This window comes from Impatiens glandulifera, chromosome 6, assembly GCF_907164915.1.
Source record: "Impatiens glandulifera chromosome 6, dImpGla2.1, whole genome shotgun sequence".
NCBI lineage: Eukaryota > Viridiplantae > Streptophyta > Magnoliopsida > Ericales > Balsaminaceae > Impatiens > Impatiens glandulifera.
The window spans coordinates 12,254,640-12,267,721 of record NC_061867.1 but is presented as its reverse complement, the minus strand read 5'-3'; positions in this window follow the sequence as shown (position 1 = coordinate 12,267,721).

Here is a 13,082-nt window from a genome sequence, read left to right as displayed (position 1 = left end):
CTAAATTAAAATTAAAATTATCATTTCAAACATATATTTTAAGATTTATAATTTTTTAAAATTGTATTTTTTTTAAGCTTGTACTAAAAATGGCATATTGGTTGGAACTGATGTAGGTTTTGTTTTAGATATTTTTTCCTAATTTTTTATAATTATTTTTCATTAATTGATATACTATAATATTTTTTTAAAAATTAATAGTAATTTAACAAATTAAAATCCTAATTATCCTACTTTTTCACCAAGATTTTTTTTAAAAAAAAAATCCAAATAAATTTCTAGAAAAACAAATTTGGAATCAACCATAAGTGTCAATATTCATGAATATTGGGAATATATTCTTTCAAACTTTACAATTTAGAACTATTTATTGTTAAAATTATACGATTTTTTTTTTATATTAACGGATTCAAATATCATTAACTTATTATTTATATGATATTTATAAATAAATAAATAAATAAAATATTAATGTCACACATTTAACTACCGAATTTAAGTGAATTTAGAGTTTTGTCGATTCTCTAAAATACAGTAGATAAACATCTTAATTCGCTAAATTTCGGTAATAAAATTAATGATATAAATATTTTATTTAATTATTTATAAATATCACATAAATAATAAGTTAACTACGTCTAAACTGTTAAGACAAAATCTCGTTTTTGTATAATTTTAACCCTAATAAATTCCAAATTATAAAGTTTGAAAAAAAAAATCTAAAATCTCAATTTAATAGTTTATAGTTTTTTTTTCAACATTTAATAACATGGTTTAGTTTTTAAACTTATAAAATTAATTTCATTTAATTATTGTTATTTGTTATTTTGTTAAATTTTTAATTTAAAATTTTATATACACCTAATTTTTCAACTCATTAATTTTATTTATGAATGACCCAATTTGAAAAGTACTTTTTTGTCATATATAATTTAGTTCTTGACAGATTTGGTTGTTGAAATATTTAAAATTGTGTATCTATACAAAAATGTTATTCTTTTATTATGAATCTATATAAAAATAGAAAATTAATCATTTAAAAAAGTAATATAAATTATTTCATTCATAAGATTAATTATATTTATAAAATTTATATTGAAAGAAATACTAATCTCATTCAACTATAATGTTCTTATCAAACTTATCTAGCTAAAAATACATTTATGAAATTATTTTTTTATTTCTCAATCAAATTTAAATACATCTATATATTCATGTCTTTTCAAACTTGCCACCTTTAAACAAAAAAAATCATATTAAGATATTAAGAATTACAAAAAAAATTACAAAATCAAATCATTTTAAGAATTAATGTATCTTATAAGTATAAATTTTATAGATTATAAATTTAAGATGTAAATTATTTATTAGATTTTATGTAAAAGTTGAGTAGTATATATTTGTCCACGTACTTAGTTGTAGGGAATTAATTTTATATAGCCCTATAGTCTATATAATAACGATGGCTTCTCGTTCACCACTCAAGGGTTTCCTAATTTGTCTACTAGAATTTTTTTAATTAAAAATTATAAGTTATTTTAAATTTATTTTTTTATTAAATGTGCAACTTGTCTTAAAGTAACTGCATATTACTTTTAGAATAATAATTAATTTTCAGTTATTTTTAAATGGGTTTTAAAATTATTCTTTAGGTATTTTAACTGATTCTTGTAAATTTATGTGTTTTTAGTTTATATATAATTCTAACGCGAGAAAAAAAGAAGACAACAAATTAAGTATGTAACCCGTAAATACACTTAACAATTTAAGCAGACGCAGAACTTAGCGTCTGACGAGTTCGAACCCAAGAATTTGGTTAGTATCCATCTCTTATTGCCGCTAGGCTAGGGGTGCAAACGAACCGAATCGAACCGAATAATACAAAAAAATGATATTCGAGCTCGAGCTCGAAAATTATGAATGGTATTCGAGTTCGATTCGAAGTTCGAAAATTCAATAAAATTTGGCTCGAGCTCGATTCGAAATAAAGTTCGAACTCGAGTTCGATTCGAATTGTTCGAACCTTGATTCGAACAACTTCGAATCATAGCTCGAAATAATTCAAATTCGAGTTCGATTCGAAATATGTGAACATATTAATTCGAGTTCGATTCGAAATATGTGAACATATTCAAATTCGAGTTCGATTCGATTCGAAAAAAATAAAAATAAAAAATATATAAATATTAAATGAAAGTTCGCGAGCGGCTCGTGAATAATCGAACAAAATAATTTGGGTTCGAGCTCGGCTCGAAATATTATCGAACATATTCGAATTCGGCTCGAATTCGATAGATTCGAACTCGAATCAAATATATATAGAGCCGGCTCGAAAAGCTCGTGAGACAGCTCGGTTCGTTTGCACCTCTACGCTAGGCTAGAAGAGGAGATTATATGCCGGAACAAATCAATGTCAAAAACACTAAAAAAAATAAAATAAAATAAAAATACTATTAAATAAAAGAACCCAAATTGAAGTTTTCATTGAAAAACATAAATAACAAATAATTGACTCTTAATAAAACTTAATAAAATTGCTGAAAACTAATTACCCACTAAACTAGTATTTATAAAGTATGTGTCAAGCACGTGTATTTATTAAATAAAATCAATTAAATACTAACAAATCTTTCCTAAACTAAATCATCATTTAGTTTATGAGTTACACACATTGACTTACACCCATCTTCTTAAACTTTTAAAAGTCTCAATTTAGCCTTTGTCATTATATCTTGAATTTGACAAACATTGTTGATTTTGAAAAGACATCGAAGAAACCCTTGTTGTAGATCTTGGTACTTTTTTCAGCCCATACAAAGCTTTATCAAACATTTCTTTGAAATAATTAGGTTTTTAAATAAATTCATTAAGTTGTTAACATAAAAATGTGTACTTTAGTAGTTTATGAAAAAAAAAATTCTAATTTTTATTTAGTTCTAAGATCATCTTCAACACACAAACTCAATATTCTCAAACCCACGATATAGTAAACAGTAAACGTAACATCAAACAAACAGTAATTCATCTCCAACCTAAAAACTTATTTTCAAACTCAACAAAATATTCTTAAAATATTCATTTCTTACTCTAACTTTTTAACTTTATTAATATTATATATATATTTATCAACTTTACTTATATAACTCAAATATTTTCTCATTCATTTAATAAAAGTAAGATAATATTAATTATATACCAATAATTTATATACAATAAAATAATTCAATAATACATTTAAATAAACAAACATAATATATTAAAACAATTATTATTAATAAAAAATAATAAATTTTTATAGATATATAATAAATTATAAAATATAAAATAAATTAGATAAAATTTTAAGTATAATATAATTTAATGATTTAATTATATATTTAAAAAATATTATAATTTTTTATCTTAAAAGTAAAAAAAAGAAATAAGTTGAAGGATTAATTTGTATTATTGATATCTAAATATATATAAAAAATAGATTAGGTGTCATTTTAAAAAAATGATTAAAACGAAGAATGAATAATGCTAACGCAAATATAATATGCGTGGCTAGAAGAAAGGGAGGCATTAAAAGTATTTTGCTACAAATTTATTTTCCATTATTTTCTACATGGAATGGTCAGCTCAATTCTCGAAATGGATGCAATTATTGTTATCATTCAAACTAGTAAAATACCCTACGTTGTACGGGAAAAAATATAAATGAAGTTTTTATATGATATTTAATTCAATAGGTTTATATATAATGAAAGAAAATATATATACATATATGAACGTACAATATTTTAATTTTTTTTATAAACGAACTTATATAACTAAATATTCTTATATAAATATAAACATGAACTTACACTATTTTAATTTCTTTATTAATTTTATAAATTTGGTTCTTTTTAATGTTAAAAACTGAAAATTTTTAATGTAAATTTAGTGGTGTTCTGCAAAATGTGTTCATAACAATCATTAAGAGATACTAAATCGTTGGAATAAGCTAAATTTAACCTCTTCAACAAAAACGGTGTTACCCTCATTTACACCAAGTTTAAACAAAGACTTTTATACCCATCTGCTTCTAAGATGTGCTGAAGTCTTCTTTTTAAATCTATGTAATTGTAATGAAAAGTGATCAGTTATGTTTACATGTTGTCTAGATGAAAGTTAAGATTTTATTTCCATTTAGGCCATCTGGTCCATTAGAGTCATTCCATGTCATCTCCATCTGCAAAATGTGTTTTCATAACTCAATCATTAAAAAGATACAAAATCGTTGGAAGAAGAAAAACATAAATTTAACCTCTCCAACAAAAACGGTGTCACCTCCTTTACACCACAATTTAGACAGAGACTTATATACTCTACATACTTCCAATACGTGCTGAAATCTGATACAACTAAAATCATTTCATTACACACTCTTCACAATTAACTACATTATAACTGTCACTTTATTCTCGTCACTATATTTAACCTAATACATTTCTCTCTTGTATCAAAATCTTCTTTCTGAATCGATGCAACTATAATGAAAAGTGGTCAGTTATACAATTATCAATTCAAGTTTAGTAATGAAAAGAGAATCCAACATAAAAAATAAAGGGTTTATGTTTTGTATCATCATCACAACCAAAAATAAGTTTATAGGTACATTCATAAACACTTTTTCATTATACTTCTGAAAAAAATTAATAAATTTATGGATACAAAAAGATGTATTTGACTGAGATATGAAAATAGAAACCTCCCACTCTGAAAGAGAGTAATATTTGAAAACAAATTTGTATCTAAACATTAATATGATACTTCAAATATTCTAGAGACATTAAGATTTCTTTAAAAAAAAGGTAAGACCTTTATTTATATTGTTTCTCTTTGAGCCAATATGAGTTTATAAGTTGCATATATCACTTCTAAGGTACCATTTCCCGTGACAACACTCATACAAAAACATTTAATACCACATCCTTCAAAATTTCCTCGAATGATACCCATTTTTCATGTGTTTATGGATGATCCATTTTGTTATAAACTACCAAACATGTTTCTGAATCTATGTAACTGAAATGAAAATTTGTCAGTTATATAATTATCAATTCATATTTAGTAATGAAAAGAGAATCTAACATAAAAAAAATAAAGAATTTATGCTTTGTATCATCATCACAAACAAAAATATGTTTATAGGTTCATTCATAAACACGTCTGCAATATACTTCTGAAAAACTGCTAATAAATTTATAAATACAGAAAGATGTCCCTAGTTGAGATACAATGAAAATTGAGACATTCCACTCTAAAAGAGAGCAATATTTGGAAACAATTTTGTATCTAAACATTAATATAAGATTTTAAATATTCTAGAGATATTAAGATTTCTTTTAAATAAATGGTAAGAACTTTATTTATACTGTCTTCTCTTTGAGCCAGTATGAGTTCATAAGCTGCAGATATCACTTTGTGGGTACCCTTTTCAGTGGCAGCACTAATACAAAAAACATATAATGTCACGTCCTTTAATATTTTCCTTGAATGATGCCCATTTCTCATATCTTTTTGGAAGATCAACTTATTTATAATCTACCCAACATGGTTTTTCAGAAAACTCTAGAATAAACAATTATATTTCAAGCCGAACTAAATCATATTCGTATTCTGGCTGTTCAGATGAACCATCAATAACTTGTACCTGGTTTTCATAATGGTTATAAATAAGCAGTAGCACAGTATGATGACATTAATTAATATATAGTTTCATTTTACCAAAACAAAACATCTTTCTGTGTGACTAAGAAATTCATGGATTAAACTAAAACCTTGGTGAGCTCCCTCGAGTAAACCAGACAAATCTGTGACAACCATTGTTATGTCATAATCGAATTAAACAACGCCTAGAGTTGGAAGTAAAGTGGTGAATTTTTATATAATCTCATAATTAACCCTAGATTCAATTATAAAAAAAGTTTAAAATTGGCTCAAACTTTAAGCAATTAGGAAAATAAATTTATTTAGACAACTTTTAAAAATCAAAAGTTGAGAAAATGGTGGAAGGTGCACTCTCCTCTGAATATTATATAAAAGTTTTATTTATTAAAGGAGATGAGAAAGTAAGAACCTCTCTTTGTCATTTCGTCGAACACTTGGTATCCTACAACTATCACATCACTCCTCCGATACTTCTCATCTCTCCTCTTCCTCGTCGTCTTCATCGCCATCGTCGTCTCATCATCTACGATGCCTACAACAGAACAATTTTCTAGTAGGTCGTCTACCAAAAAGTGTAACTGAATAAAAGATCAATCGAAACTCAGAAAAATCAATGTGTACCTTAAGGATACCTGTAGTTACAGCGTGGAATGTTAGTAGAAAACGACGCGATGAACGTCACATCCTCATGTGCATTAATCTCATCTTCTCGCACAATTTGCTTCTGCATTACTTGTTTATCTAAAAAATTATGGATTGAGTTAAACATTAAAAATAATTGTAGCCCCGCGAAATCTATCAAATAATAAAATATAAATTAATTATTAAAGTTATAAAAGAAAAAAAAATATTAATTAGGAAGAAAAAATTAATATATATAAAAACGGGAAAGAAAGAGAAATTGGTAATTATGAAATAAGTGTTAAATTAGTAATTATTATAAGAGAAAATTTGAGAATTATTATTATTATTAGGTATATTATATATATAAGATAATAGAGAGAAAAAATTAGGAAAGTAAATTAATATATATAAATTTTAGGTGAGAGAAATGTTATTTGTTTTTAAAATACTTAATTTTTAAATAAATTAAAATATATATAATTTTTTTTTTATTAAAAAAATATAAAATTTATTTGTGTGAAAATATAAAAAAAAGTTATATTTATATAAAATTATTGATAAATGAGAATTATTATTATTATTATTATTATGTATATTATAAATATTTTTACATAGAAATAAATAGATATTTAATATTAAATGTAAAATTATTAATAAGGTAATATATATTTTATGTAATTTATGTGGAAAATAATATATTTATATGAGAGAGAAAATAAAATAAAAATAAAATAAAAAAGATAAATTAATAATTATGGTAAGAGAAATAAATTAGTATTGATATGGGTGCAAACATCAAGCCATTAAGTGCATTTCTAGAATATTCCATAATGCAGTCTATGCAATCTGTGCTCAAGGGGCTTGTGCACAGATACGAGGGACCGTGTGGGAATGTTTCATGGAAGAGGTTGAAGAGTATCAGGTCAAGGTCGAACCACCACGACTAAGGTGGGGAAGTATGTCACGGCCGTTAGAGTCACGACCTAATCCAGGGGATGTCGAGGCTCATTAAAGTCCTGGCCTGATAGTGAGCTAATCTTCTTAGCCCTTAGTCCAAGAGGAGAGGCCCAGTTGCATACGTGTATATATATATATATATATATATATATATATATATATATATATATATATATATATATATATATATATATATATATATATATATATATATATATATATATATATATATATATATATATATATGAGAGAGAAAATAAAAAATAATATTAATTAGGAAGAAAAAAAAATATATATATATATATTAACGGAAAGAAAGATAAATTAGTAATTATGAAATAAGAATTAAATTAGTATTTATTATAAGAGATAATTTGAGAATTATTATTAGTAGGTATATATTTATTCTTAAATTATATGGGAAAAATATAAATAATTTTTTTATAAAATATTTAATTTAATAAAAGAGAATATATTTATATGAAAGAGAAAATATATAATATAAATATATAATTAATTATTAATAATTGTTTCATAATATAAGTAAATTTTATGAAAATAAATAAATATGTAAACGATCAAATTCCTGAAAAAAATATAATAATTATTAATTTATCTCTCATTTTGTAATTACTAATTTCTTTTTCTATCAATTTTTTTTTCATAAGACAATATGAAAAATATATATATAAATGAGAATAGAGAAAGTAAAAAAACAATTAATTATTAGAGATACAAACTTAAAGTGTGTCTTTCCCAAATTTATATATATTATTTTTTTTTCCTAATTAATATTTATATATATATATATATATAAATTTAGTAACTCTAATAATTAATTTATATTTTATTTTCTATTTCATTATATATATATATAATTAATTTTATCATTAATTTTATAATAATTAAAAAAATTATATTGTTTTACAAAAAAAATTTTATATTTATTTAAAAAATAAAATTAAAAATTATTTAAAAAACAAAATTTTAAAAACCAATATTAAATATCACCTCAGTTCATATATGCTTACCACATTTCTACACATTTTATAAGAATTTCTCTCTCTCCTATCATAATTACATATACATAATTTATGCTTACCACATTTCTACACATTTTATAAGAATTTCTCTCTCTCCTATCATAATTACCTATACATAATTACTAATTTATTTCTTTTACTATAATTATTAATTTAACTTTCCTAATTATATTTTATTTTATTTTATTAATTTTTCTTTCTTAATTATATTTTTTATTATTTCATCTCTTATATATATTATTTTTATTCATTAATTTTATATAAACTTATATTTAATATTAAATATTTATTTATTTTTTATATAAATATTTATGATATAATAATAATAATATATATAATAATAATATATATATATATATATAATAAAGTTTAATATGATTGATTAAACTCACATTAAAATTACAAATTTCTCCATCTTAAATATTAAATATTTAAATATTAAATATTCATCCCTCTTTCATATTAATAATATATCTTTCCTAATTAATTTTCTTTTTATTTTCTTTCTCATCCTATATATATATTTCATAACTTTAATAATTAATTAATTTTTTATTTTCTTCTTATAATAAGTCTATGTGAACTGTGTGTTGAGAAAGTGGATGTCACCCTACATTTATTTTCGTCCTAATATATTATACATATGAAAAGAGAGATAAAATACACAAATTAATTACGAGAGATAAATTATATATATATATATATACATAATAAATATGAGGAGAAAATAAATATATATATTTTAACTATTTTTTTAAAAATTAGTTTAATAAATATGGAGACTGATAATTTAAAAAAAAAAAAAAAGACTTTTCATTACTTAAAAAAGAAACTTAATATATAATTGAAAAAGTGATAAAATAAAAATAAATTAATTATTAGCTATACAAAATTAATTAATTATATATATAAATGAGAGAGAAAATAAAAACGGAAATTAATTAGGAAATATATTATAGATAAATTAGTAATTATGGAAATATAATTATGATAGGAGAGAGAAACTCATATAAAATTAGGAAAATAATAATTATATTAAGGAAGATAAATATATATATATATATATTATGAAATAAATGTATATATATATATTAGGAGAGAGAAAATAATTAAAATAATTAAATTAAGAAAGAGAAATGACTTATTTGTGAATAATTGTGAAGAGAGGTGTTGTCCACCTAGTCTAAAGAGGGAGTGAAATCTTTAATTGGTAAGAGGTTAGATTTAACACAAAAGGTTAGAAATTGGCAACTGTCAAAGATTAGATTAAACACAAAAGGCCAATGAGACCATCCTCCATTAACATTGCATCCCCTTTAACAATAAAAGATAAATAGTTTAGGGTTCCTAAAATATATGCTGTTTATTTTTTTTAAAAAAGAGAAGGAATAGAAAGTTTACCACATGTCGAGGAGAGTGAAATTGTTTTAAAATTCATCCGCTCCAGTCAAAATCCTCAACGTTGTCACTTCACTTAGCGTCTGCGGATCAAAGATCACCCATCTAGTACATGATAATGATAGTGTCTCCCCAGTCCAAAATCCTAAGTAAAAAATGAATAGATAAGAAACCGAAAAGTAAAAAAGGAACATGTGAGAGAAAGAAAAGTTCACAAATATTTATATTGTTTTTCTCTTATTTATGTTTAATTCAAATTAATTTATCATTTATTAAATTTAACGTTTTTCTCTTATTTATTTCTAATTTTTTATTTATTAGATTGAACGTTTTTTATATGTTTTTTATATTAATATAAAATAATAAAAATAATAATTAGGAAAGAGAAATTAGTAAAATAAAATAAAATAAAAATGAATTAGTAAAGATAAATTAATAATTAGGGTAATTATGATGAGATAGAAACGGTTATAAAATGTTAAAAAAATATAATAAGTCTACGTGAGTTGTGGTGAGAACGTGAATGTCACACTACATTTATTCTCGTCATAATATATTATATATACGAATAAAGATAAAATACACAAATTAATTATGAGACATAAATTATATATATATATATATATATATATATATATATATATATATATAATAAATATGAGGAGAAAATAAATATATATATTTTAACTATTTTTTTAAATTTAATTTAATAAATATGAAGACTAATAATTTAAAAAAGATTTTTCATTATTATAATAATTTAAACTTAATATATAAATAAAAAAGTGATAAAATAAAAAATAAATTAATTATAAGCTATACAAAATTAATTAATTATATATATAATGAGAGAGAAAATAAAAACAAAAATTAATTAAAAAATATATTATAGATAAGTTAGTAATTATAGAAATATAATTATGATAGGAGAGAGAAACTCATATAATTATGAAATAAATGTATATATATATTAGGAGAGAGAAAATAATTAAATTAGAAAAGATAAATAACTTGATTTGTGGATTATTGTGGAGAGAGCGTGTTGTGTACCTCCAACATTTTAAATTAAGCGTCATTAGTTATATATAGATTGTGTCTCATTTAGCCACTCATTTGAACTACCGGGAAGACGTAGGCAGAAGAAGAGACTATACATCTCATATTTTTATCTTTCTATTTTAAACTTTAAGTCAAACAATAATGGTATTACATTTTTTTTAATAGAATTAAAAAATATGTAATCACTTTCCTTTTCAAATTTAAAATAAAAAATTAAATTTAAAAAAAAAATTAATTCAAAATTATATGACAAAAGAGAATAATTACCAATACACTACAATTATTTTGTTACATATTTCAATCTATCATTTTATTTCTATCTTACTTTGCGTTGACGCAAATTATACTTTGCGTTGACGCAAATTATGAACAACCACAGTGAAGAAGATGAAAAATGCGTATAATGTGACGGAGGCTGCCATGACCTGTTGAATTGAGGTCGCGCTTGAGAGCAAATGCGTATAATGTGACGGAGGTTGCCATGGCCTGTTGAATTGAGGTCGCGCTTGAGAGCTTTGAACGGATGATTGCTGCTGCGTTTGGGAGATTGAAGGAGAATTATGGCTAGGATCTTGGATCGGGGAAGGTAAAATTGTCGACGAGGAAATAGAAGAAGAAGATGATAGTGTTGTAGACGCTAATGACGTCGGAACCGGTACTGGAACTGTCGCCGGAACTTCAGATTGCTCATTTGACGTTAACGGTGTTTCATCCGTGAAGAATGAAGAAAAGAATAAAAAGAAAAGAGATGGAGTAAAGAAGTAATTTCACATGTTTAAAATGTTGTTTTTAAATAAAAAAGATATATATATATATATATATATATATATATATATATATATATATATATATATATATATATATATATATATATATATATATATATATATTGGGTCTAGGTTATTTTTCAAAATTTAGCTATTTTAAGTCATTTGATTAAATTTTCCCATTGGTGACCAATGATAAAATTTATGCAAAATTACATGGAATTCCTTAATTCTCTATATATAAAAAATCATGAAAAGGATGATTACACGTGGCTCCAACTTTGGATGCGTCTTTTTTATCTTCTTTCTCTTCCTTTTTAAATTTATGTTAATGTATTATAGAGAATTTTGAAATTTATCAATAATCATCGATCTGTGTATGTTGCTTCCTCAATTGATATTACGATACAAGTGAATCTTTTTATGAGAGTTCTAAATATTTTTTCCACAACTTTAGTGTCGGTCAATTATTTCTCATTTGATTAGCAACAATAATAGCTCTCTCAAAATATTAATAGTTTTTTCTTTCTTCAACTTCAAATTTTCTTATTAGTGTGTTCGGTTAAAATATATATAAGATATTATCATAATATTATAAATTTTTGATAATATCAATATCAATATTATATTATTTAATTTTTTTATATGTCAATTATAATGTCTATATAATAGATGTAATCTATGTAACCATGAATAACAATTCAATCTAATATTTTTCTCTTTATCCTAACATGGTATCAGATCCTTGTTATTGTTTTTGAGTCAATCGAGTGATAGCCTTTCGCTGCCTCCATCAATGGTTACCTTAGACATTGATGGAGGATTCTATTCATTTATTATTAATATTATTTTTTGTCGTGGTTTAAGTAACTTATCTGCGGTATTGGATTTCGTTTGAATGGATTTGTTTTTATCTAGTTGGATTGGGGATTTTGGTAACTTGATGGAAATGGGTTTTGTTGTTTTTTTTTCTTAAAAGGTTTTTGAGTGAGGAGGGTAACTTGGAGAAATCGAATGTTGATTTAGTTGAATTAAATGGTTTAGAAAAGGTTTAGAAAAGGTTGATTTTATTATTAGTCTTGGAGGAGAAGAAATCAAAAGTGTGTTTTTGAAGCTTGATTTGATTGGTCTTTGTTTAATTTATTTTGGTTATTTTTGTTGAGAATAGGGAATTGAATTTGATTTATGTTTCCCTATGTTTGTGAAATTTGGTTTGATTTATTTTGGTTTGATTTGTTTTGGTTGTTGTTGAGAATATAGAGTTGACATTGGTTTGGGTTTTCCTTAAGTTTGTGAAGTTTGGTTGATCGGTTATGGTTTTGGTTGTTGTTGAGAATAGAGAATTGACTTTAGTTTGGGTTTTTCCTAAGTTTTTGAAGTTTGGTTGATTGATTTTTGTTTGGTTTGATTGTTGTGGGTTGTTGATTTCAATTTGGGTTTTTTAAAAGAGTATGTGAAACTTGGTTTGATTGGTTTTGGTTTGGTTATTAATTTTGGTTGGTCTGAATCAAATAATAACTTCTTTTTGGGTGGATGG